Source organism: Lemur catta, chromosome 4 (genome assembly GCF_020740605.2).
Source record: "Lemur catta isolate mLemCat1 chromosome 4, mLemCat1.pri, whole genome shotgun sequence".
Lineage (NCBI taxonomy): Eukaryota > Metazoa > Chordata > Mammalia > Primates > Lemuridae > Lemur > Lemur catta.
In genome coordinates, this window is record NC_059131.1 from 63295933 (window position 1) to 63321331 (window position 25399).

At 35.1% G+C, this 25399-nt stretch overlaps 1 long non-coding RNA gene across 1 annotated transcript in view; it reads left to right on the plus strand.

Annotated features, from left to right (window-relative positions):
- The window catches only part of LOC123636459, a 332338-nt gene that overhangs the window by 265978 nt on the left and 40961 nt on the right, over positions 1–25399 (plus strand). The window contains exon 3 of the long non-coding RNA XR_006734545.1: positions 22535–22670. This is a non-coding gene — a long non-coding RNA (uncharacterized LOC123636459). The remainder of the gene's footprint in view (positions 1–22534; positions 22671–25399) is intronic.

Genomic DNA, 25399 nt, shown 5'->3' on the forward strand with positions numbered 1-25399 from the left:
ATGTGGATATCTATTTCAAAAACATTAGGAGCAACAAATTCAAAATCTCTGTGTTGGAGATATATTCAGGGCACCAGTGTGGGTAGGTGGAGCGTGGGGGGAAAAGGTAGGAGACAAGATCAGAAAGGGAAAGGAGGAGTAAGTAGGTGGGAGGAGAGCGTGAAGGGCCTTCCCTATAGGCCTCTGTCTTAAGTGCATTGGGGAAGCCATTTGAAAGTATTGGGAATAGACTGCAGATTTGGAATAAAAATCTGAAAGGAACAAACTAAAGTGAGTCAAAGACAGAAGAGTGAGAAACTGAGGGTGAGGTCGCTGGTCAAATCCAACTAACCTTGTTAACTGCTCCAGCTGATTTTTGTTATAATACCAGTTTCTCTCTTAGGAGCCGAACAGATTCTGGCAGCAAGAAAATTGTGCACGGAAAAATTGAGACAATTTACTTATCCAGCTACCTGGTAGAATGTTAGGTCACACTTCTTTCCAAACTTTTTGTCATAATAATTATAGATACATAGTGATTTATAACAGAATAAGTTTATTTAATGTTCTATGTATATATTTAGTCTAAGTGAAGAAAGGTTAATGCAACACTGTCATAAGAAGGACTTTTTGTGGGTATGTGTTATTTTTGTTCTCCAGAATCTGACTAATTAGAGACAATAATAGTATTCTTCCCCCTTTGAGTTGATATTTAACCAGTGGAGAAAGTAAGCCAGAGGAATATAAATAGCTTCACTAAAACAGTCAACTTCTAGCGTATGCAAATATTCTTGAGCATATAATAATTGCCGATTATTCTAAACAATAAATGTAAGAAGGGTGATCTTATAAGTATACTTCTAGAGAAGCTGAGTTCAGAGAGGTTAAGGACTGTTCTTACTCTTAACATCAATCACAGCAAGTAAGGTGTAGATGCAGGGTTCAAACAGATGGGCTGCCCCTGATGCCTGCCTGTTCACCACTATACTACATGTCTTTCAGGATCTGAGGTCTGCTCTCATCCCTACCAAATGTACACAGCATTTTCTAATATCCAACCAATTATCCAATTAATTAAAAAATTATTAATAATTAGTTATTACTTTTCCAATTATTTAAGATATTGATTCTCATATGATAATCCTCAGCTTGTAGGAAGGGATTCATTCAATAAAGACCATTATAATTCCTGATATGAATATCAAAGACCATAAAGTATCCTTGTGTTTTATGAACCTCTCCAGTTAGCCATAATGGAAACAAAAAGTGTTTTCAAATTAAAACTCACTGTAACTTTTTATTCATAATTTTGTCTAAACTCTTTTTGAAGATCTTTTTCTTCCTACATTCTTTAACCTCTTGGGGGTAGCAATCCTCCTCATTTTGCTTCTCACTATGTAAATTCATGATTTATTTGATCTATTTTTAAAATCATTCTGGTATCTTGGGATTTTTGCAATCAAGTTTATGCTATGTCTCCTTTTCTCTCTTTCTTGATTTTATCCAATTAATCATATCCCCCTAGACTTCTTGTTTTCAGTATTAAGATGCCTATGTTTTTTGATAAAGTATTGGCATTTAATGTGGGCATGGATAGAAAGATATATGCACACAGAGCAATGGAAACATCAGTCCTATCTAGTAGTTTTCAAAGCCTGTTTAAAATGCTTAGAACACACACACACACACACACACACACACACACATACGCACACACACACCCCAAAGATGCAAATTAACATTGCCAAAATATTTGAGTGAAACATATTTCAGTGGATATGATCTTTAAAATAATAGTAAATTTTTGTACCAGAGAAGTATCCCTTGTTCTCTGTCCAAATAAATATTGGGGAAATAATTCAGTAAAAAAACAAAAAAACAAAAAACAAAGAACAAGAATGTAAGATTTATCCAAGGACATAAAAACTGTGTGTACATGTGTGTTAATTCAGACCATTTTATTGAATATATAAATGTAAGATTTCGGAAACAAAACATTAACTTTATACAACAGTGGGCAGTCTAGTGAGAAAAAGTTTGCATTCCTTTTAAAATCAGAAAAATGTTTTAATAATTGTTATAAAAGTACATTTTAAAATTTAATATTTTTTCAGGATAAAATTATAGCAGCTATTTTTTATTACACAGAAATTTTTATACACAGAGACTTTTATTACAGAGAACTCTCATGATTTCCATTTAGTGGCACATACTCAAAAATACTTTTTGTTTTTGCTTTTCCTTTTGTTTTTGATGAGTGATAATCTTTAATATTAACTGTTTCAGTGTCTATGCCCAATTCTGGTACTAGCAGCAATTAAATCATATACATACCTCTTTCCTGAATTCACTCATAATATGTGGCATTTAGAGAAGCAATTGTACGTTGTGCTCGCATCAGGAGTCAGTTGCCTATTTGAATCAGAGCTTTCCTATTCTGTAAATGTTTTAAACTGTTTCTGACAAAGAAATAAGGCCACATCAGGGACATGGAACCACATGTTTTTCACCATATGACCACCCTGTCTTCCTTTCGTGAGCTGTACAATAGCAAACAGACATGAAAGCACCGACTACAGTGCAATGAAAAGCAGAAGGGGTTAAAAATTAATCAGCTTTTTAAAAGCTGTTCAAATTAATATAGTTTCTCTTAAAAAAAAAATAGGAGGTTGGGATTGCTTTTCCTTTCAGTAAATCCAACATTGAGTAGAAGAAGGGAACAGGCCAAATGTAAAAGTAATCAGAGGCTACATGCAGATAGACCCAATTACCTCTCAGTGTTTTGCATGTGAGAAATATGACTGGAACTGGAATGAAAAAAGAGAGAATTTGCCAGAGTCACAGAGTGAGGGATCAGGTGCCCCTAGTTTGGACTTGAGTGATAGAAGGTGTGAGTTAGGAAATAAAATAAAAATAAAGCAATTCCATGCACTGAATTAACTGTGCAAAGCCCATGGCTGAAGATTAATAAAATGCATGATGAAAAGCAGAAGAAAATTGCTCTGTCTAAACTAAAGGCCTATTTTTCAAAGACATTTGAGAAAATTGAAAATAAGTAGGACTAGCAAGTGAGAGACAATTGCTGGAGTGCTGATAACTTGGAAGAAAAACAAACATTTCTGTGACAGAGTAAAAACAAGGGTTTATGGAATCTGTTCCTATATATCTCTACCTGCACAGAAACTTGAATAATGTGGTAGATTATAAAAAGTTAGTTAATTTTAGAGAAAATTACCTTTAGAGTGTGAGGGGGTAATTTATTTAATGTTAAATTGTGTATCTGTTATTTCAGAAACTGTTCTGAGGATTAAGAATTAGAATGGATTAGACTTTGCTCTTGCTATCCACTATTTATTATCCACTATTTTTACTTTATAGTTAATAATATATATCAGAGAAAAGCAACCCAATTCTACTGAATTTTAATTAAAAAATAACTATCACTCAGATTCCTGTAATTTTATGTGTTCTAGGTGATGGAATTTTAATTTGTTTTTGTACCTAGAGAACTGTTTTGACCTGAGCTTGTTTGGAATTTAAAAAACACCCACACATCCATAAAATTGCAACTTTTAAGCACTTCTAACAGATGATCCAGCTGATGGCAGGATGACATTGTTGATCTGTTTTTTTCAAATTAAACATTACTCCAGCTGCCACAAGTTGTGCTGAATAGAGGGGAAAACCACAAACAATGAGCCCTGAGGGATATAAAAGTTAAGTATCTGTCTGCTTGAAGAAGAGGTTGATAATGAACTCTCTTAGCACTTAGCTATGTGAACCATTCATTTGTCACTTAGCGTATAGCAGTCTAAGCAATGTTTTTACTGTTATTTATATTTTTTCATGCATGAACTGTCTAGACAAATAGATGAGAGGCCCTCAAAGATAGAAAGTATATTCCATTGTTTAAATGCCCAATCTTTGGTAAAGTTGCCTACATTTAGTAGAAGATAGATAGGTAGATAGATATAAAGATTTAGTGTATGCATGTTCTATTAAAAGATAAATATATAATTTATTTGGAAGGTACTTAAAAGAAATTATTTAGAAGATAAAAGGATAATCATATATTTATATATAGGAGCCTATAGCTATCAAAAAAAAGATTTTATGACTTTCATAAAATAATGGAATTGCCCATATGGTAAAATAGACCTTAGACATTCTGGAAAACATTAAATACCAAGATATGCTGAAAGAGATGCATCAAAGCAGTGGTAAAGAAATACCCAAGACCATAAAAAAGAGGATGTTGAAATCAGAAGGCAACTGAAATCTGAAGTGGGTGGACACTGGGAGATACTGTGTACATTGACTCCGAGGCTTTCTACAGCATCACTGTTCAGTGACAGAAGTCACAGGAAATAAGACTTCTGTGTTAAGCATGGATCCATGAAGGGTGTATAGCTTCAAGACAATGGAAAAGAAAGGACAATAAGAAAGTTACTTTGTATCATAGTGGAAAAAATAAAACAAAGTATCTTATAAAAGTTTACATTTACACATCTCTCTGTTACAGGTTTTAGGTATGACTCTATATTATTTATCCAGGGGGAAATTTCCAAGATAAAAGCATCAGTTTAAGTGTCCTGGAAAACTACACAATTCAGCTTTTCTTTCTATGAATATATTAATCAATATTTTTATTATAATTTATATCTCTTAAACTCAGTATTTGAGGTTCTTGGATTCTAATCTTGTTATTTTATGCTTGTAAAAATATCTAAACTTAAAATGTAAGCTATAAGGAGTTTGAAAACAAAACCATAGGAAAAGGAGTACCATATGCATATTAACCATCTAAATGATGTTGATATATTAATAAAACACTAATAGACTTCATGACAATAAAGATCTATTAAGGATAAAATGGTCCAACAAAAAGATAACAATCAATTCACCAAAAGAAATAAGACTTCTAAATTGTTGTATGTCTGATAATATAGCTTCAAAATCTATAAAGCAAAAATATACCTAAGCAAGGAGAAATTTCAAGAAAAAATGATTAAATCCATCACCACAATGCAGAAATGGAGAAGAGTTTTTTAAAAAAGGAAATGAGAATGATTAAATACCACAAATAATAGGAAGGATATACAGAAATTTTTAATAACAGATAAACTAGAATGCAGTACTCCCAAATTATGGTTACTATTTTTTTCTAACTCATACGTAAAATGTTTTGTTTCTAATGAAATATGTAGTACTAAATAAAAACACAGTAGATTTAAAGAAACGTGTCATAAGATTATGCTCACTATAATTCAATTAAATGTTTAAAAACCAAAGATAATTTAAACAAGCTCTTATATTCAAGAATTATAAAAGTTTCTTCTAAATAAGTCTTGGATTAAATAATACATATCCTAGGAGAAAATTTATAAATTTAATCAAAAGAAAAAGATAATGGAAGTAATATGTTACAAAATGTGCGGGGTGCAACTAAAGTAGTACTTCAAGGAACTTTTAAGTACTTATTGTGATAATTATCTAGTTTAAGAAGTTATAAAAAGCAAAAAACAATAAAATATTTCATAAGAAATAGCAGTAAATAAAGATACTGGTACATATTAACTGAATAATTTTAATTTAATTCATAAATTAAAAAGAAAAATAGTACTACTGATACATTGTTTGAAAAGACTACACAGAAAAGCCTCTAGCAGATTGATCAGAAAGAGTGAGAGAAGTTCCTAATGATGCTTATTAGATAGGTCATATCTAGTTAGAAAAGGTAAAAGTTAGCAAAGAAGATATTATTTAAAGAGAAAACTTCTTTGAAAACATAGATGAGATGAATATTAAAACAAAACAAAACCCTGCGTAGTGCTCAGTAATTACGGTGGGAATGTTTTTCAGAATGTCCATTTCTATTACTCTATTGGCACCTAAGGAAAGTGAATCAGTTTTGAAAGAATACCCAAAACCCAGATTGGTCTATTTACAGTGTCACAAATAGGAAAAATAATTCTTATATTATGCAAACTATTCTGCTTTGTGAAAAGAGAGAAAAAATTCCTCTCAACTAGTTTTATAAGGCTAGTATAATCCTATACCCAAATCAGACAAGGCTAGTATATTTATTAGTCTGGTTTCTCTAAAGAAACAGAACAGAGAGAGAGAGAGAAGCAACTACAAGTTCCAAGATCTGCAGGGTGAGTCAGCAAGCTGGAGACCTAGGAAAGCTAATGACTTAAGTTCCAGTCTGAGCTCCAAGGCCTGAAAACCAGGAGGATCAATGGTTTTTAGTTCCTGCCCTGAAGTCTAGAAAGCTCAAGACACAGAAAAAGCAGATGTTTTTGTTCAAGAGTGAAGGTCTGAAAAAGCTGATGTCTCAGTTTGAAGGCAGTTAGGCAGGAGGAACTCTTTCCTACTCAAGGAAAGGTCAGCCTTTTTATTCTACTCAGGTCTTAGTCTGATTGAATGAAGCCCACCCACAGTAGGGAGACCAATCTGCTTTACTTCGTCTACAGATTAAAATGTTAATCTTATCCATAAACACCCTCACAGACACACTAAGAAAAATGTTTGACTAAATATCTTGGCAACCAGTAGCTCAGTCAAGTTGACAATAAAGTTAGCCATGACAGCATTCCAAAGAATATTAGTTGAAAATATCACTCATGAATATATGTGCAGAAAATATTATATTAAGTATCATCAAATCAAACCCAACATTATGACTGTATGTTTATCTGTATATATATTTTGTTTTTGCAAGATAGTTTAACATTGGAGAGAAAAAACATTTATTGCTTAAAATGCAGAAAAAGTCAATAGCATTTGATACATTTATATTTCAAAAATCTTTAAAAATTTAAATTAGAAGGAAATGTATGCAACCTGATGGAATCTAAAATTAATCAGCAATTTTTATCTTTTTTTTTTTTTTTTTTGAGACAGAGTCTCACTTTGTTGCCCAGGCTAGAGTGAGTGCCGTGGCATCAGCCTAGCTCACAGCAACCTCAAACTCCTGGGCTTAAGTGATCCTACTGCCTCAGCCTCCCAAGTAGCTGGGACTACAGGCATGCGCCACCATGCCAGGCTAATTTTTTCTGTATATGTTTTTAGTTGGCCAGATAATTTTTATTTCTATTTTTAGTAGATATAGGGTCTCGATCAGGCTGGTCTCGAACTCCTGACCTCCAGCGATCCACCCGCCTCAGCCTCCCAGAGTGCTAGGATTACAGGCGTGAGCCACCATGCCCGGCCAATTTTTATCTTTATGGTGAGCTCTTAAATACATTTTCTTTAAGAATCAGGAATAAGGCTGGGCGCGGTGGCTCACGCCTGTAATCCTAGCACTCTGGGAGGCTGAGGCGGGTGGATCGCTGGAGGTCAGGAGTTGGAGACCAGCCTGAGCAAGAGCGAGACCCCGTCTCTACTAAAAATAGAAAGAAATTATCTGGCCAACTAAAATATATATAGAAAAAATTAGCCAGGCATGGTGGCACATGCCTGTAGTCCCAGCTACTTGGGAGGCTGAGGCAGTAGGATCGCTTAAGCCCAGGAGTTTGAGGTTGCTGTGAGCTAGACTGATACCACGGCACTCACTCAAGCCCAGGCAACAAAGCGAGACTCTGTCTCAAAAAAAAAAAAAAAAAAAGAATCAGGAATAAAACAATAATAGCCACTACTATTTTTTTAAACTTGTACTTATCATACTAGATGTTACTTCAGTGAACTGAGGAAAGAAAAATGAATAAATTTATTCTAATATAAGAATTTACCAATGTTCAGGATATAATTAGAAAAAATTATATTTTCAAAGATTTAAAAATATGTAATTTGTCTCAAAGTTAAAATAATCATGAAACTAAAATAAATGTGAATGTGCTTCTGAAGAAAATTGACACTATGGAAAGGGTATAAAAATAAAAGGACAGATAGACCACATTCATAAGCAGGATGATTATATTTTAGAAATGTCAGTTCTTCATAAATTCTCTATAAATTCAATAATATTGCAACCAAAGAAAACCGAAAAGCTAGTTATAAATGATGAGTGAAAAGTAAAGTGATAATAAGAAAGTGATTTTGAATAAGAGCAAGGTGTGTGTCCTACTTTACTAGAGATCAAGATGTATATATAAGTGATAGAAATTAAAACACTATGGTAAAGGAAAAACAAACCAACGTAACAAAATCAAATCTAGACACGTTATTTTGCATGGCTGAAAACTTAATGTGTAAATGAGTTGGCAATGTAGAGGACTGGAGAAAGAAGACTGTTCAGCTAACATTACTAGCATAATTTGTTTCCATACAAAAAAATAATATCAAATTAAGCCATGCTCATCATACAATAAAAAAATTATTCCAAGTGAATTAAATAATAAATACAAAAATAACTTCAAAATATAAGAGAATATATATATATATATATGGGAAAAGAAAGGATTTCTCAAACAAGAGACAACATTATACAGTAAAACTGATTGTCTTTAACAAAAAATATCAATTAAAAGATAGAAAAAGTGAAAAGATAACTCAAAATGAGGAGAAAATATTTACCACTTATACGAGAAAAATAAAATCTAGAATGTATTAATACAGTCTACAAATCAGACACATACACATGCGTGCTCTCACACACGAATAACCCAATAGAAAATACAAAAAAGATATAAACAAGCAATTTATGGAAGAAGAAACATGATTGACTAATAAACACTTGTCAGTATTCAGAACTTTATAAAATGATTTAGAATTTTAATAGTAATCATAAAAATGCAAAATAAATTATTCATGAAAATAAAAGTAGTATTACAGGGAATATAATTTCATTCATATTAGTTTTACAGTTTTTTAAAAATATTTAAATTCCAAGTATAAGAGAAGATGTAAAACAACGTGTACTCTTATATACTGTTGAAGTGTAAAAAGTGTAAATTGGTACAAATTTTTGAGGGAACAAATTGGCATTATGTAGTAACATTGAAGATGTTCATACCACATGGCCAGCAATTGTTTCAAAGTATAAAACTTAAAGAAACCCTCACAATGCATTTCAGGACATGTATTAATAGAAATAAATGTTCATATCCACATTGTTTTCAAAAAAGAAATAAGAAAATCTAAAAACATCTGACCAGGAACACGGAAAAAGTGAATTGTTCATTTTCATAATAGAATACTCTAGCACAGTCTCATTTTTTTTTTCTGCAATATTTAAGACATATGAGCAATAGGTTTGGGTAATCACATTTACATTTTAAATGTTGGATTATATTATGCTGGAAAAACAGAAGAAAAAAACAAAAAAACAGCACTGTTCACTGCAAACTAAGGTTCCTAATGCCACCCTGAAGTAATAGCTTGTCTCTCAGCTGAAGGTCACTGCTCCTTTCAGAGCAGCTGCTCTAAACAACTGTATGTTCTCTGAATTCCACAACTCAGAGAAAATATCCATCCTGGAGGTAAAATTCTCATTTAGCCATGATTATTTTTCTTCTGAATCATTGCTGAAATCTGTCCACATTTCTTCATCTCTGTAATCATCTGATGCCTTCATTTCTTACCTGGATAACTGCAAAAGTTTCTTACCTGGTCCTTATGTGTTTATGATCCCTTCCAATCTGTTCTCTACAGTGCATTGCAGCTGAGGAATATTTTAGTTCAAAAGTCTATAGTTAGACACTTACATGGTTTTTCTATTGCTTTGATGGTAAAGTCAAATACATAATAAGATCTCAAAGTTTTGCATGATCTTGCCCTTGTCTGACTCTCTTGTTCACAGTACCCCAGTCATCATCAGTATTTTAATTTTTACAGTCTGACACATTCCTTTCTAAATCAGGGCCTTTGTATGTACTCTTCCTTCTACTTCACATGTGCTTTCATTCTCTCTTTGTTTACTATACTTCTCCTATTACTTCATTTCTCAACTCATTCACTGTCTAGGGAAGGCTTCTGGGAATTTCCAGATTGTATCTGTCCCCCTGTAATATGCTTTCATGGTTTCTTATCACTTTTCTTCACTGCACTAATCTCAGTTTGCAATAATAATCTAAATTGATTATTTGATTAATATCTCTCTTTCCCACCATGTTGAACAATGATTAGATCCACCATGTGCCTCCTGCAATCTGCATTTGCTAGTACAACACTGACATAGAGCTGGTGCCCAATAAATGCTTGCTGTGTAAGAGATAGGAAAAAGTGTGCCTATGAGAATTCTCCTTAGAGGAAGCCCTTAATTTAAAAAAAAAAAAATGAAAATTTGATAAATGCCTTGGAGTGGAAGCTAATATACTCAAAGGATGCCTGAATATAGGAGATATTTCTTTGGAGGAGGAGGAGAAGAAAAAACAGGAGAAGGAGGAAAAATAAAAGCATGAGAAGGAACAGAGAGAGGAGGAGAAGGAGGAGGGCAAAGATGAGATATAAGAAGAGGAGGCATTGTTAAAAATGTGATAAGAAGATCAATGGGAAGGAAAGAGTAAAGAGATGAAATACATGTGCTGTTATCCAATCATTCCTCTATTCATCTATTTATTCAGTTAGCTACTCATTCAGCTACTATTTATTGCACATTTACCATGTGCTAGGCACAAGCAGCTACAGCAATAAGCAAAACAGAATAATCTTGTTCTCATAGTTTGCAGTATAATGACTATAAATATTAAAAAATAAATGAGTAACTGAACAAGATCATTTCAGACAGTGCTGTGCACTGTACAGTCAAACAGGTTGTGTTGTCAGAGGGCTACATGTGCGATGGGGAAAGTGGTCTGTGATGTACTTTCCTCTCAATGTCCAGATACCGACTTCTAAGTTATTAGCAGTGAAACGGAGAAAGCACAGATGAAAATGCATGAAGTAACGAGAGGGAGAGAGCAGCAAGTCACGGGAATGGATAGAAACTATGGTCAATATTCTGGATTGACAGAGTAATGAAAATGCAGTTTGGGCCAAGTTCACCCATATTTCTCAGTGAAAAGGGCATGTTGACATTTGAATGAAAAGAAAAAGGTGTCTAAATGATCTAAAGGAACGTAATAAAGTCAAACTATTGTAGTTCATCACTCAGGCCCATAGAAGAGAAGCTAATGGGCAATGTACGAAACAATATGACATATAATAGCTAGAGTTTCTGTAAGTTAAAGTGAAATAAACTTAATCAAAAGAAGGACTTTGGGGGAACATTTTATTATCTTGATCCTGTCTTAATTCGTAAATGGAAGGACAAAGAAATTCAGCAGAAAATTTAGAAGTAAATAATTTTCCAGTTGGAAAATGGGAGTGTCATCTATTGAAGACTCAAATAGAAAACTAAATAAAGTAGTGAAGAAATGAATGTTATTTTTATAATACTTTTCTTTGAAATCAATGAAGAAAATAAACAGCAGATGTAACAAAAAGCTTCCACCTCCCCCTCTATATTAATTTTCTCCCATCTTCGCCTTGCTTTGTCTCCATTCTAGTTGGCCTATGTGAGATATATCCCCAGAGTGCACATGCCAGTGGGATTTCCAAAGGGTTTGGACAGTGAGGACCCTTCCAAGAGATGAGAGGGAAGGAGGACAGTGAGGTCAGATATTTTTTCTTAGCTCTCTTGCTGCAACACAACCTCAGATGGGATGACCATACAATTTCTCTTCCAAATTGGACGTATTTGAGAGTAAAAGAGGCACTATTAATGGTCTCACTTGTACGATAGGTATAAACCTTGACTGGCCCATGCAAACCTGTATGTATTTTCACCCCAATTTGGGTGATAATCCTCAGCTGAAGGTCAGTGCTGCTCCTCTCAAAGCACGTTGTTCTACATGATTTCTCCTCTTCTGGGCACCAGGTAGCTCTGTCCCCCTTGTCCACTGTTTCTCAAGCACTATCATGTATCAGAACCAGCTGTGAAAACATAGATTGTCAGGCCCCAACCTCAATTAGCGTTTCTAATTCAGTGGTGGAACCTGCAAATTTGCATGTCTAGTAAGCTCCCAGGTGAATTTAATGCTTATGGTCCATGTTTCAAGCTTTGAGAACTACTACCCTCATCCTTTTGGGCATAAGCTTGATAACAGTTTCCCTCCTGCTACCCATTGGTCACTGCACTGTTCCAAGTGCCCCCTCCTACTTATCTACACCCTTCACATTCCTTCTCTGTAAATAATTCTCCTTGAATTATGCAGCCACTACACAGTGATGAAAGTCAGAGTGTCATCATTATAGATTCTTAAAGTTTCATACAAACATTTCAGACAAAATAGATTCAGGGCTAGCCCTCATCTTAGGGTGAGAAGCATAATTGGTTGTTTAGGGCACCATGGAACTCAGTCTTCAAGTATGTCCTTAAGGTGTCTGCTGCTTTGGAATAGGCATTACTGAAGAATCTGTAACCCCTGACCTTTCCTGATTGTGTCTAGAAAGTGAAGGTTTAGTACATCATGATTAGCAGTGATGGGGGAAACAGAGCTATGGAAATGGATCCATGCTGAGAAAATGATCCATAGCCCTTGAATGATTAATTCAACAAAGTGCATCCTCAGCAAGCATGGTAACTTTCTAAGGGGAAAAGTACTACCAAGTTTTATCTGGTTAATGATCAGCACAACACCGTAAGAAATGTTTTATTGATGTCTACTCAAATACATCATTAAAATTTGAAAATACGTGTGGCAGAACCAAGGGCTCTCTTACCTCCTCAGGAAAAGGCTTGGAAATTTAAGCTCAATATAGGGAGAGAGAAAGAAATACAAATTAAAAGGGAACATGATGATTTGTGCCTTCTAAGGGGCTCTGCTACTTGCCACTTCCCCAGTGTAATTTGCATATCAGCCTTACCCAGCAAGAGTCTAAAACCACTTTGGAGTTCAAGGTTGGCTGGGGTGGAAAAGGGAATTTAAAGAATTCTATTTTATCTTATTAAGGAAAAAAAAAATCTCAAAAGCCATATTCAAATTTAATGATCCTAAGTGAACTAAAGCTAAATGTCCACATGTATAGCCTTAAGTTGTTTTTTTTTTTTTTAATTAACATTGTGTTTCCATCTATGAGTGATAGGAACCTATTGATCTGCCATATAACCACTAGATTGTCATAGATTTTGCTAGCATTAATATTTTCCTGGTTTTCTAAAAAACTCACTGTGCAATTTGATTATACTAATGTGGTCTTTTCAGTGCTATCTTCTGCTTGTAATCTTTTCTAATACTCCTATGAAGCCTAAATTCTCACAGCTAGCAGTCAATGTCAGAATTGGAATTCAAAACTTCAAATCCAGGATTCCTAACCATCAAACAATTCTGTGTCTTTAGTCCCCACATCCCTTTCCAGACCTCTTTTTTTAGTGTTTACATAGAATATCTGTTCACTCATTCACTTGCTGACATAAAATTTGCTAAACTCATTTTGATGCCAGGTAGCATGTTATGATCACATGATCCAGTATTGTGAGCAAACACAGGCAACACCAGCTTTGAGGCAGTAAGCCCCTTGAGGGAAGAGACTAGGTCTTTCTTCTCTATATATCTGCAGGATCAGCAGGGCCCTCATGAAAGTGTGGTCTAATATCCATGGAAGCCCAGGCAGAGGAGTCATTAATGGTGTATTTTAACAGTAGTGGGCCTGGAAGAAGGTTTCATAGAGGATGTGACATTCAAGTTGCAAACATGAATCAGGAAGGATACTTTGAGGCTACAGACAGATAGAACTGAACACAAACTCTCTGCCGGAGTTTGTATATTTGTTTCTCACAGAAATACAGGTTAGAAATTCTGAAACCATTTTATTTAATAGTAGAGTTGAATAAATAAATAAGTAAACTGTAAATAATGAAAGCCAGGTTTCTGAATGCTGGAGAAAGAATTTCCAATAAAGGAAAAGGTAACAGCTAGAATAAACCCTGAGTTGCTGGAGTTAAAGGTATCAATACCGACTTAATGAAAACACACACACAGAGATGGATAGATATGGAAATAAAAATAGATATGTATATGCACGAGTTAGTGTGTGTGTATATGCACTTATATATTTTTATATGTGTGTATATACATTTCTTAGTGCTATCCATTGAGAATCAGTCACATCCAGTAGCAATGAGCACACCCAGCACCCACATCTTGGCTTCTAATACCATTCTCAACTACAAGGAACCAAAGCTCCTTCACAAACTGGCTAGTTCCAAGGCTTGGGAAGGGAAAATAAAGATAAGCCTAGGGTATCTTGTAATGTCAGAAAGTAACAAAGTGCTCAAAACAAAGAAACAAAGAAACAAACATCCACAGGTTCATACCTATATGAATAATAATAAATTTTTAATAAACAAATAACTAAAATATGTGACGTCTTCCCTGCAAAACATTCAAGTTAATACATAGTGTACAAGGGTTCCCTTTTCCCCATGTCTTCACCAGGCCTTGTTTTATCTTTCATCTTTTTGATAATAGCCATTCTGATGGTGTGAGAAGATATTGCATTGTGGTTTTGATTAGCATTCCATAATGATCAGCAATGTAGAACATTCATGAACCTGTTGGCTATTGGTATGTCTTTTGAGAAATATCTACTCATGTCCCTTACCCATTTTTTATTTAAGTGCTATTTTATACATTAGAATGATATTTGTTTTTTTTTTATTTCAGCTCATTATGGGGGTACAAAAGTTCAGGTTATATATACTGCCCATGCCCCCCCATCCTCCCGAGTCTGAGCTTCAAGCATGTCCATTCCCCAGACAGTGTGTATCATACTCATCAAGTAGGTATACACCCATCCCTTCCCCTCAGCCCCCACTTCTGTCCGATACCCAATTGGTGTTATTCCCAAATGTGCACTTAGGTGATGATCAGGGAAACTAGTTTGCTGGTGAGTACATGTGGTGCTTATTTTTCCATTTTGGGGATACTTCACTTAATAGAATGGGTTCCAACTCTCTCCAGGAGAACCAAAGAGATGCCATATCACCGTTATTTCTTATAGCTGAGTAATATTCCATGGTATACATATAGCACATTTTGCTAATCCATTCATGAATTGATGGGCATTTGGGTTGTTTCCACATCTTTGCAATTGTGAATTGTGCTGCTATAAACATTCGGGTACAGGTGTCTTTTTTATAGAATGACTTCTGTTCTTCTGGGTAGATGCCCAATAATGGGATTGCTGGATCGAATGGTAGGTCTACTTGAATCTGAAATGATGTTTTATTTGACAAAAAATAATACATATAAAAATAATGAGGACAATGGTATACACCATTAATACATCACAGTAATGAATTCCTGGGACAGGTCCACCAGTGCTAAAATGAGTAGGTGAAAGTTTCAGCAGAAACAATATTTGCATAACTTCTAAGTATGTCCCCCCAAATATTAAGTAATTATTATACAAAGGGAAAAATAATAAGTTTTCCCTTTGGAGAAATCAGGAAGCCTTCCCCCTGATCAAGTGCTTAAGGTTAATATTGCCAGTAAAACATACCAACAACATTTCAACCTCCTGAAATCATACACTGAGAAGGACACATCAGCTCTGTCGTATTCTTCCCACTAATGCATAGCCTCAAAACTAATCCTAAGAAAATGTTAGATGATCGCAAATTGAAGTATATTCCACAAATTAACTGACCCTTCCAAAGTGACCTGAAAAATATGAAAGAGAAAAAAAAAAAACATGAAAAGATGTCCTGAAAGACAAGAAAGACTGAAGAATTGTTACGAAAGGGAGGAGACTACAGAGACAAAGCAACTAAATCCTTACGAGATCCAGGATTGGATTTGAGAACAGAAAAGAGACATTAGCAGAAAGAATGATTACGTTGGTTAATAGTATTTTGCTAGGGTTAATAGGGTAAGTAAATATTCTGTGGTAATGTTAAGTGGTTGAATAAGGGAAGCTGGATGAAAGATATATAGGAACTCTTTGTGGTACATTTGTAATTTATTTGTAACAGTTCCACAGTGAGGACTATAGCTAAGACCGTAGGACACAGAGAATTTGGAACATCTGCTTCCCTCTTTAAAGGATATCAAGGGAGCATGGGTGTACCTCTTGTGGGAAGATGATAATTTACAGGAAATGGGAATATATTTAGTGCTCAGAGACCTCTGTGAAGCCTGATTCAGCCCTTCAATGGAAGAAATGAAATAATAAAACAATGTTTACAAAGTCCTTGTGATGACATAGAAAGATATGCAACCTAATGTTATACGAAAACAAAAATACAATATACACTATATCTGTATGAAAAAAAATTTACTCCACGGGGCAGGGAGGGGGCAGATAAAAGCAACAGCCGCTGTGAACTTTTCAGTGTACATCTAGTGGATGGGAATTGAAGATTTATTTTTCGTGTTTCAACTGTTCTGTATTTTATTTATTTATACCTTCACTTTGTTCAAAAAAAATGATTTAAGGCAAGTTGGTCTGAATTTTTCATTAATAAACATGGCTTTTAAAAATACACACACAAAAAAGAGATTGAGGATTTTTGAGGCACAGGAAGGCATTTCAGACAAATGAAACTACACCAACAAAGACTTGGCAATACACACCACCTATATACTGCCTATACGAGAAACAGCGTTGGGCCCAGTGTGATTGGAGCACAGGGTGAAGACAGTGGTAGATAATGAGGCTCACAATGTAGATTGACAAAAAGTTGTGGCAGAACTTTTATGGATTTCTTGAAGAATTCCTGGACAGGTATATTGGCAAACATTACACAGCGGAGAAGTAGTGAGTCTGTGTCTTAGGAAAGATAACTGAGATGGTGAGGGAGAGAGTAAAGGATGTCCAGTGGATATGACTCATAGACTAAAAGACCAGGGAAGGATCTAGTTGCCTTCGACTGCCCTCTGGGACCTAGGATTCTTGCATAATATTACCTCTGAGCCAGGACTCATTAGTCTGAAGTAAATCCCCTTTCAATAAAACCTACTCAAATATCATTCTAGAAAATGTCTGATAAACAAATTCACATAACAGTGTTCATGTATTCATTGTAGTGCAATTGCAGTCATTACTTGCAAGGGCATCCTTTTAGGCTGACTTGAGTACTAGAATAACTGTACAAAATCTGTTTAAAAAAATCTGAGAATAAAAGTTGTTGACACTGACATTAGGATACTTGAAAATATTGCCATTATTCTTAGTGGAAAAATGTAATAGACTAATTATTATTTTTGATTGGGATATTTGTAAGCCAAATGTTTTATTTTGTGTACTAGCCATAATAATTTCTATTGCCTCTGGCATATTAAAAGCATTTAATCCCGGATACAAGCATTAGTAAGAGGTTTTAAAAACAGGTTCTTATTTTAAGTATTGTAGGCTGCTTGAATTAAACCAAACTGTCATCACTGTGAATAAATATGGCTAATGATAGGAAAGAAATATGACTTGTAAAAGGAATTAAGAAGTAGAATTAGCATAGTTCTATGTTTTTTACATTAAAAACATACCGATGATGAATTGAGGTCAGTGTCTCATGTATTATGTATTTGAAGTAGCATATTTGCATAAATCAGAAGGCTTCAGTCTCTGTATCTGCTGGCAGTAAAATATAGTTCATTTCTATAAAGGACGAGTCAATGTGTCATTTCTGTACACAAAGGAGAATGATTTTCTTCTCTGGAGCCAAAACATACCATTGCTATAAAGACAATCAAAACACAGAATAGAGAAAAGATGCAAATTGAACCTAGCCCTAAGAAAGGGGCTAGAGTTAGGGAAAAGAAACACCATGACCTAACTTACATTTCCCTAGGCTCACTCTGGCTGTGGTTCTAAGAATAAGCAGCTTGATCTGGTAGTGGGAGGGATCCAAGGCGAAGCATTAGAAGCTTTTGCCATTAACTCAGATGAGAGCCACAAAGGCTTGGTTCAGAGAGAATGTGGTGGCCATTCTAAGAAGTGGTAAATATATGAGTTTTTTTAAAAGTAAACATGGGAAGATTTTTTCTGATAGATTGAATACAAAAATGTGAAAGAAAATAAATAATGAATCGTTCCTGAATGCATCTGGTTAAATTAAGAGAATTACTTCTTGGGGAAATAATCTATAGTAGAGACACTGCATACAGGTTCTTTCCCTAGAGGTCAAAATGAGTAAAATGCTTTTCTAAAGAAATGGATAAGATTAAAATAATAAGCAAAATCACTATTAAAAGGAAAAGGTGGACACAAAAATTTGATTTTCTCTGTTTCAAAATTAGACCTAAGCCTCGTTTGATTAAAGATGATATATTAATGCAAGTATAGTCAAGTATATATACAAGTATAACAAGAATGGTTACATGGCTGGATACTTTCTGGACAGCCGTCCTATATCTTGGAAAATGAACCAACGATAAGGAGAAGTTTCAAGTATTCAATGTCCAATTGTTGAGAAGTTAAAAACAGTTGTCTGTTATGATCTAGATTATAAATAGACATTTTAGTTATTTTCCATGTTGATTTTAATTACCTATCCTTTGTTAATTCATCATTTCTTCGTTGTTTCTTATCTATTATTTGTTATTCTTCACTAAGTTTTATCCAGAATCCCATTACCTATTTCTCCTGTCTTAAAATTTTCTACTGATTTGACCTCATAGAACCTACTCTTCTTGTTTTCTGGAAAATTCTTCTTAGTCTCCTCTAGGATGTACTCTGTCTCTACTTCTACCCAAATGCTCTTGATTTTAAAGGTTTTATTTGTAGTTCTTCTCTTCCATAATGACAAAGATTAAGTCTCTTTTATACACTAACATTTTTGCCAATGCATTATATATATAAGGTTCTTTATAAATATTTGTTGAATAAACAAGTGAAATAGCAGTGATCCTCAAAACCTAATGACATATGTAGGCAGGGCAAGGTCACACAGAATCTCTGAAAGTACCTTATTAACACTGCTCAGATTTTGGTAAATTATGTGCTACCATCTCACCCCTACCTGTGTAGCCCCTGGTGAGATGGAGAGCGGGGCTTGCGTGCACCCCTGTGAGGGTGACTGGTCTAGAGAATCTCTGACTGGATGCTCTCATTTACTCTCAAGGCTTCAACTGCCACCCTTTATGCTGACGACATCTAAATCCCCGGCTCTAACCCTGACACGCCTTCTTAGCACCGCATGTGTTCCTTGATCAGTTTCTGGATATCCTTAATGGAATTATGGTAGGTAGCTTCTAAGAAGACACCCCTCCCCCCCCCATATCTGATATATTCACCCTTGTGCAGTACCTTCCACGCTGTTTTAGGGTTGGTCTTTGTGATCCATGGCACATGGCAGAAGTGATGGTATATCATTTCTGAGAGTAGGTTATAAAATGACCAGGTTCTCTTTTGAGTTCTCTCTCTGATTACTTGTTCTTAAGTAAGCCGTGCTAAAAGTAGCCCCATGACTGTAATGAGGAAGTGAGGCCTCCTGCTAACAGCCATGAGAGTGAGCTTGGAATTGACCCTACTTGATATGAGCACAAACCTGGCCCACAGCTTCGCTGTGACTACATGGTAGTCTCTAAGCCCACTCTCCTAACCCATTGCTGGATTCCTGATCCTCATAAAATGTGTGAATTAATAAGGATATGTTGTTTTGAGGTGCTAAGATTTGGGATAATTTCTTAGCTAGCAATACATAACAAATACAGCATCTAACACTCAAAGTATCTAAAGCTAAATTATTCTGTCGAACACTAAACTTGCCTTTCTTCCCATAATTTTTATATTGGTTTGTGGTGCTACTGTCAGCTCTGTGGCTCACAACTACCCTAAAATTTTCTATTTCCCTCAAGTCACCACATGTAATTAGGCTCCAAGTATACTAAATTTCTGCTTTTCTTTTTCTTAAATCTCTTTATCTTCTCTGCCACTGCTTAGGACTGAACCAAGTAATATACCACTTGAATTCTCATCATATTAATAATTCAAAACTCATTGTGCTATGTGAGACACTTGGATGAGATTTTATCTCACAGTTCTTTCTTTTCTTAAAATACTTTTCTGCATTTAAGATACACTTTACATGGTATTTCCAAGACTTGTCAGGATATGAAATTTTGAAAAATAGAAAAGTTAAAGTAATTTTATTTTTATATCTTATACTTGTACAACACTCTATAGCATGCAAAATATTAATATTTTGTGTATGGTGAATATAAAACAATACAATCTTATTTTTAAGCAGATTTTATTAACTACATTTATAATTCATGAGGCTAAGCTTCAGAGAGTTTACAGATGGAGGTTACATAAAAATAACATTTTAGGGAATTCACGCTGATACCCAGTAATCATTCTATTTTTTATAAAAACCATGCAGTGCAAGGCCTCAAAGGGAGGGGATTTGTCTCTTATTTTTTTCTAAATGATTGTTGCCTAGAACATTTATTTCTTGGTACATAGAAGGAGTTAAATATTTGTTAGATTAAGTATTGCTCAATATAATTGTTAGTGCATAGAGAAAAACTTATCTTTAGACTATAGATCTGCCTCTGTTCTTCTAAAAAAACAATGCCGACAACAGGATCAAGAAAATTGTATTGATCATGGAGAAAGTAAACTGTCTTGCTTGCTGTTTCTCACCTGCCATATCCTTTACATAATCTATTAAGTTTTAGATGAGAAGAGATTTCAGGAATCACTTAGCCAGGGCCACTTCATAGAGAGCCACCCACCTTACCTAAGCTAGACTAAACAAAGACCATAATAGTAATCCTGAAACAGAAGCTCATTTGCAAAGGCTTGGCCATGGGCTCATGGGTGGGTATAAAAGGAGAAGGGATGTAGAGTGCTAAAGACAAGACAAGCTTCTGTCTAGGTGCCAAATGATGTACAGTCATTTCTCTTTATTTTCTCCATAAATCAGCCATTTGGACTGTTCTCTATTCCTCAAATATGCACTTACAAGTTTATGTGTTTCTACTTTTATACTTTTCACTTTTCCTTGAAGTACTCTTTCCTTCCGATCCTTTCTCTGCTTAGCACAACCGTCCCTTTCCTGCATGTTTGTTAAAGCCCTTGCCAGATTTTCTTAATAAAAAGCCCATTTCCCTGAGTTTCTCCACAGCTCTTGTATACTACAGAACTTATTAGAGTATACTTTATGTTATAATTGTTGCATCACTCTCTCCCCTACCGGAAGATAGTGAGTTAAAAGGAGTGGCTGTGCTCTTTTTGTTTTTGTACTTTAAGTGGCTTTCACAGTACCTGGCCTATAGTAGAAGCTCAATAATTTCTAGACTCAGGGAGCTGAATGCTGAGAGACCTCCCAGTTCAGGCAAGTTATTATATTTTTGTTGTTCTTAAAAAAAGTGTAATACCTGCAACAAAGCCAGCCCTTGTTCCTGAGAAATCCTCATGAAGGCTGCAGCTTGGTTTAAAAGTGCTGCTTAAGGAGGATGCTGAACTTTGATCTCTGTCACATCCATCCTTTCATGGGAGGCCTTCACTTTTGCATTGACAGCAAGCAAAGAGGAGCAAGGAGTGGCCATAATTTATGAGGTATCTGCCCCTTTTTAGGTGTAGTTCTAAGAATGGTTCAGTAGAGGCAGCTTGGAAAAAACTTGAACAAAAACTAAGGGGAGGGGTGGTCAAACAGAAAAGGGGCTGCCCCATAGGGGGATTATGTTTAGCACAAGTACTTGGTAGAACTCCCACAATACCTGAACCACTGAAGCCAGGAAACCTGTGGATCTGCTCTGATTTCTCAAGTGAAAGGAACTAACAGCCAACAAGGTCAGTGTTGCCTCAGTCAGAGATTGTGAGTGCTGTACCTCAGATTTATGGTGATGGAATAGTCTGGATCACAGAAAAATTTTGAATCAGGCAAGTGGGCACTCATGACTTCACATCTGTGTATCAGACACATCAGCCATGGCTACAACTCTGTTTCTTTGACAGTTGTTACTCTCAAGTCAAGGGTGGAAGTAAAGCACGCTTTCCATTTAGCTTGGATAAAATCTGCATTTGTTTACAAAATCTTATATGTTCATTTTCCTAGATTCTAGAGATTCAGCTCCTTCCTTTTACTCAATTTTGAGGTAATAGCTGCTCTGTACTCCCCATGAACTTGGCACACAGCCTCTGGGCAGCTTATCAGGAAAAAAAAAAAAAAGATTGGTAGGTACTTGGACCAGTTCTGCATCAAAATGGTCATCTTCGTGCCCACAGGTTCAGCAACAAGTTTCCCTTAAAAGTGTTTCTCTTTCTGTTTCCCATCACCTCAAGTGTTTCTCTATGTAAAGGTTCTGTGAACTAAAAATAAAATCCTAAGCCCTCTGATAAATGAATGGACCCCTCTCGGCCAAGGGGTTTCCAGAGACAACTTAAAACTGAGTTCCTAGCCATGACAAGATGGGAGAGATAAAGCCCAATTACAAATGCATGATTTCCCTTCATAAATATTCATGATTCCTCCTATAGGTTGTTGAATATATATATATTTGACCACTCAGCTCAGTATAAAATCTTGTTCCTTTTTCGGCTCTTTGAAGCACTTATACCTGGCTTCTGGCTGGGGCTCTGCTTCCCAACCTGTTGGAATGCCTGACCAACAGGTTGCTGTCCTTAGTAAGAAAAAAGGTCTCCTTTTTCCAAAGCATAAACTTTGTTAATTTTATTTTTTTAGGTAACAATTGGCGACCACAAAGGCACCCAGGGAGACCCCCAGCTTCCCTCAGCATGATCAGAGATCAGTGCATCAATGTCTACACAAGACCGTTGATGGTTCAGTTGTTTCCCTGACCTCACCCGGAGAACTTCAGGTAAGCTCCCCTGGATCCGAGATCTCCCACTCTTAGGATAAAGACCCTGGAGATTTTATTTCCCTTCAACTCTTCCCCTCATTTCCTTCCAGTTCCAGTTCCCCCCATTCTGGACTCCAGAGGGAGTGTTTTTGTAGGTCTTGGGTTTTGGGGGGCCCTAGTTTGGATTAAGCTGGTCCATATGGGTTTATGAGAATGCTCATAGTATATGGGCCATTGGAGGGGATACCCTCATAAAGGTAAGTGGGGTTAAGAAAGTATTAAAAAAATCCTGTAAAGTGTTTGACATCTAATGTAAGGTAAAGTAAAGCTTTGCTGGCCACAATAAAATCACAGGAGACCTGTAGTTTATCTGTGTTTTTAATTAAACAAAGAGGTTGTCAAAACAATGAAGATAATGCTATAATTGGTATTCCAAGTTTTCCAAATGGGATCAAAAGTCTCTCATAGCCTCCCTTAATGATTTAAAGTTAAAAGACTCAAAAAAATGGTGTATGTAAAATATTTAGAGTTGACTCTTCCCTTCTTTCTTGTATCTCCTTCCATGTCTGCTCCTAAACAATTATGTTCCTTGCCAACTTATTAAAAAAAATAAAAATTGCTACAAATGTTGTAACAGAGAAAATGGCCTGAAAAAGGGTACAAATGTTTTCTGTCTCTTCAAAACCCCCTCACCTATTTTGAGAACCAAAACCTACATCTCTGTCTCAGGTCAGTGGTTGGGAGGGGCAGGAGTGTCCTTTGTTCTTTGTGTCATAGGAGATGGCTTGGGCAGAGGTCATGAGATTGTTTTAGCTGAAGATGGGATTATAGGATTAATCAGAACTTTTACAAGCTCTGTACTTCTCCTCAGAATTAAGATATTGGTACTTCAAGACAGGAGTCTGCCAACCACCTCATTTGCCAGCAAATTAATAAACTCCTCTTTCCTTCTCCTCAAACCACATGTCCTTGTTCTTCTGATGTGGCCTGGGGCACAAGTGCCAAACTTTTGATAACAATGTTGACTTTTTTTTTTGTTTTTCTTCTGTTAAAAAAGCTCTGCTATAGTACCAGCTCCTGGAGTGGGAAATAACTAACTGATTTATTCATAGAACTAAAAATTTGACTAAAGAAGGTTTAGGATGATATGTTTAAATTTTATGTTTTTTTTTTCTCCTGTTATCCCAATTTTCTTTTTTTCTTTGTTTCTATCTATAAAAACTTCTAACTCAAATTTCTCAAACTATCAGTTTGGCTTTTAATATGTAAATCTTTTAGCTTCAAAATAGATAGACTAAAGAGATTAGAAATGTTCTGCCCCAAGGTATATTTCTTTAACATATTTTTAAATGACTGCTGCAAAACTGTCTTTTAAGAAAAGAAAATTAAGACTTTCCACCTTTAAAGGTCTGAAAAGAAACAGACTGTTACGAATAGGGCTCCATTTGCATAGCAAGACCACCCTTTGCTAACTAGTCAAGCCTTTTCCTCTCTCTGTCTCTCTCAAAACCTGTTTTTCTGCTTTTCAAGCCTTTGATTTCCTATCCTCTTCCTCTTGGGGGAAACACATTAGGATTTTTGTATGTAAAGGGCTCTAGCATGTAAAATCTCTCTCTCTCTCTCTCTCTCTCTATATATATATATATATGTATATATTTTTTATTTTTTCCATTCTCAATGATAAACTTGTGTGTTGACTTTTGAGTCTCTAAATTCTAGCATCTGTATAGGTAGCCATGGTGAGGCCTGGAGACATTCTCAGTGCCTAGATCAACAGCTAGCAGATATAAGCCTGATATAGTCCCTTCCTCCCTTCCCCAGCTTGCCTATTCTAGGAGAGGTTGAATCCTCCAGGTACCTTGTGTTTTGTTCTCAACAGTACATAAATTGTATGTGAACTGAAGACACAGGCTCTGCCCTTCCTGCCATCTTGAATGCCATATGGTCACTTAAGACCTAAAGGTGACTGAGGAGAACACTGGAAATGATATCTATGTTATAATTTTAAACTTCCTTCAGTAATTTAAAATCTCAAAGTCATTATGTTAAAAAAGATAATCATAAAATGTCTGAGTTATTTATAAGTAAATTAAAAAGCTAAAACATTAATAACCATAAGCTTAAGTTTATATACTCTGACATCTTATTTTTATATGATATATAGAAAGCTAAATATATTTAAATATGCTAATAAAAATTGGGAACTGATAATAGCTTAAAGTTATTTTAACTTCCTAGATTTTTTATTAAAAGTAAGGGTTACTAAGAGTTAACATTATAAATAATATGTGTAATTAAAAGTACTAGATATAGGAGAAACAATTCTATATACAAAATATAAAAATTGGATATAGTTCTTTGGAAAAATTTTTTTTAACTTTTTAAATTCTTTTGAATTATACTTTGGCTAAATAAATGACTGTTTTATAGGAACCTATAATCCTGTTTTATGACAATAAGTGTTTTATGACAAAGTATTTTAAACCTTGGATATTTGATAAACTTTCTAAAATAAAAATTTCTAATTGTCTTTTTTTCACCTCAACTAGTTTTTCAAATATTAGGGGCACCAAAAATCTAAGAGAAACAAATTTGGCATATTCAGTATGTTAAAACCATATAGGAAGCATTCTCAAATATAAAATGTTTAACTTTCTTTGGGTTATATTTATATAAACATGTTTTAATATGTGTTTCAAAATTGTATGAGATTCCTAAAATTCTGATTTGCTTTGATATGTTATCAT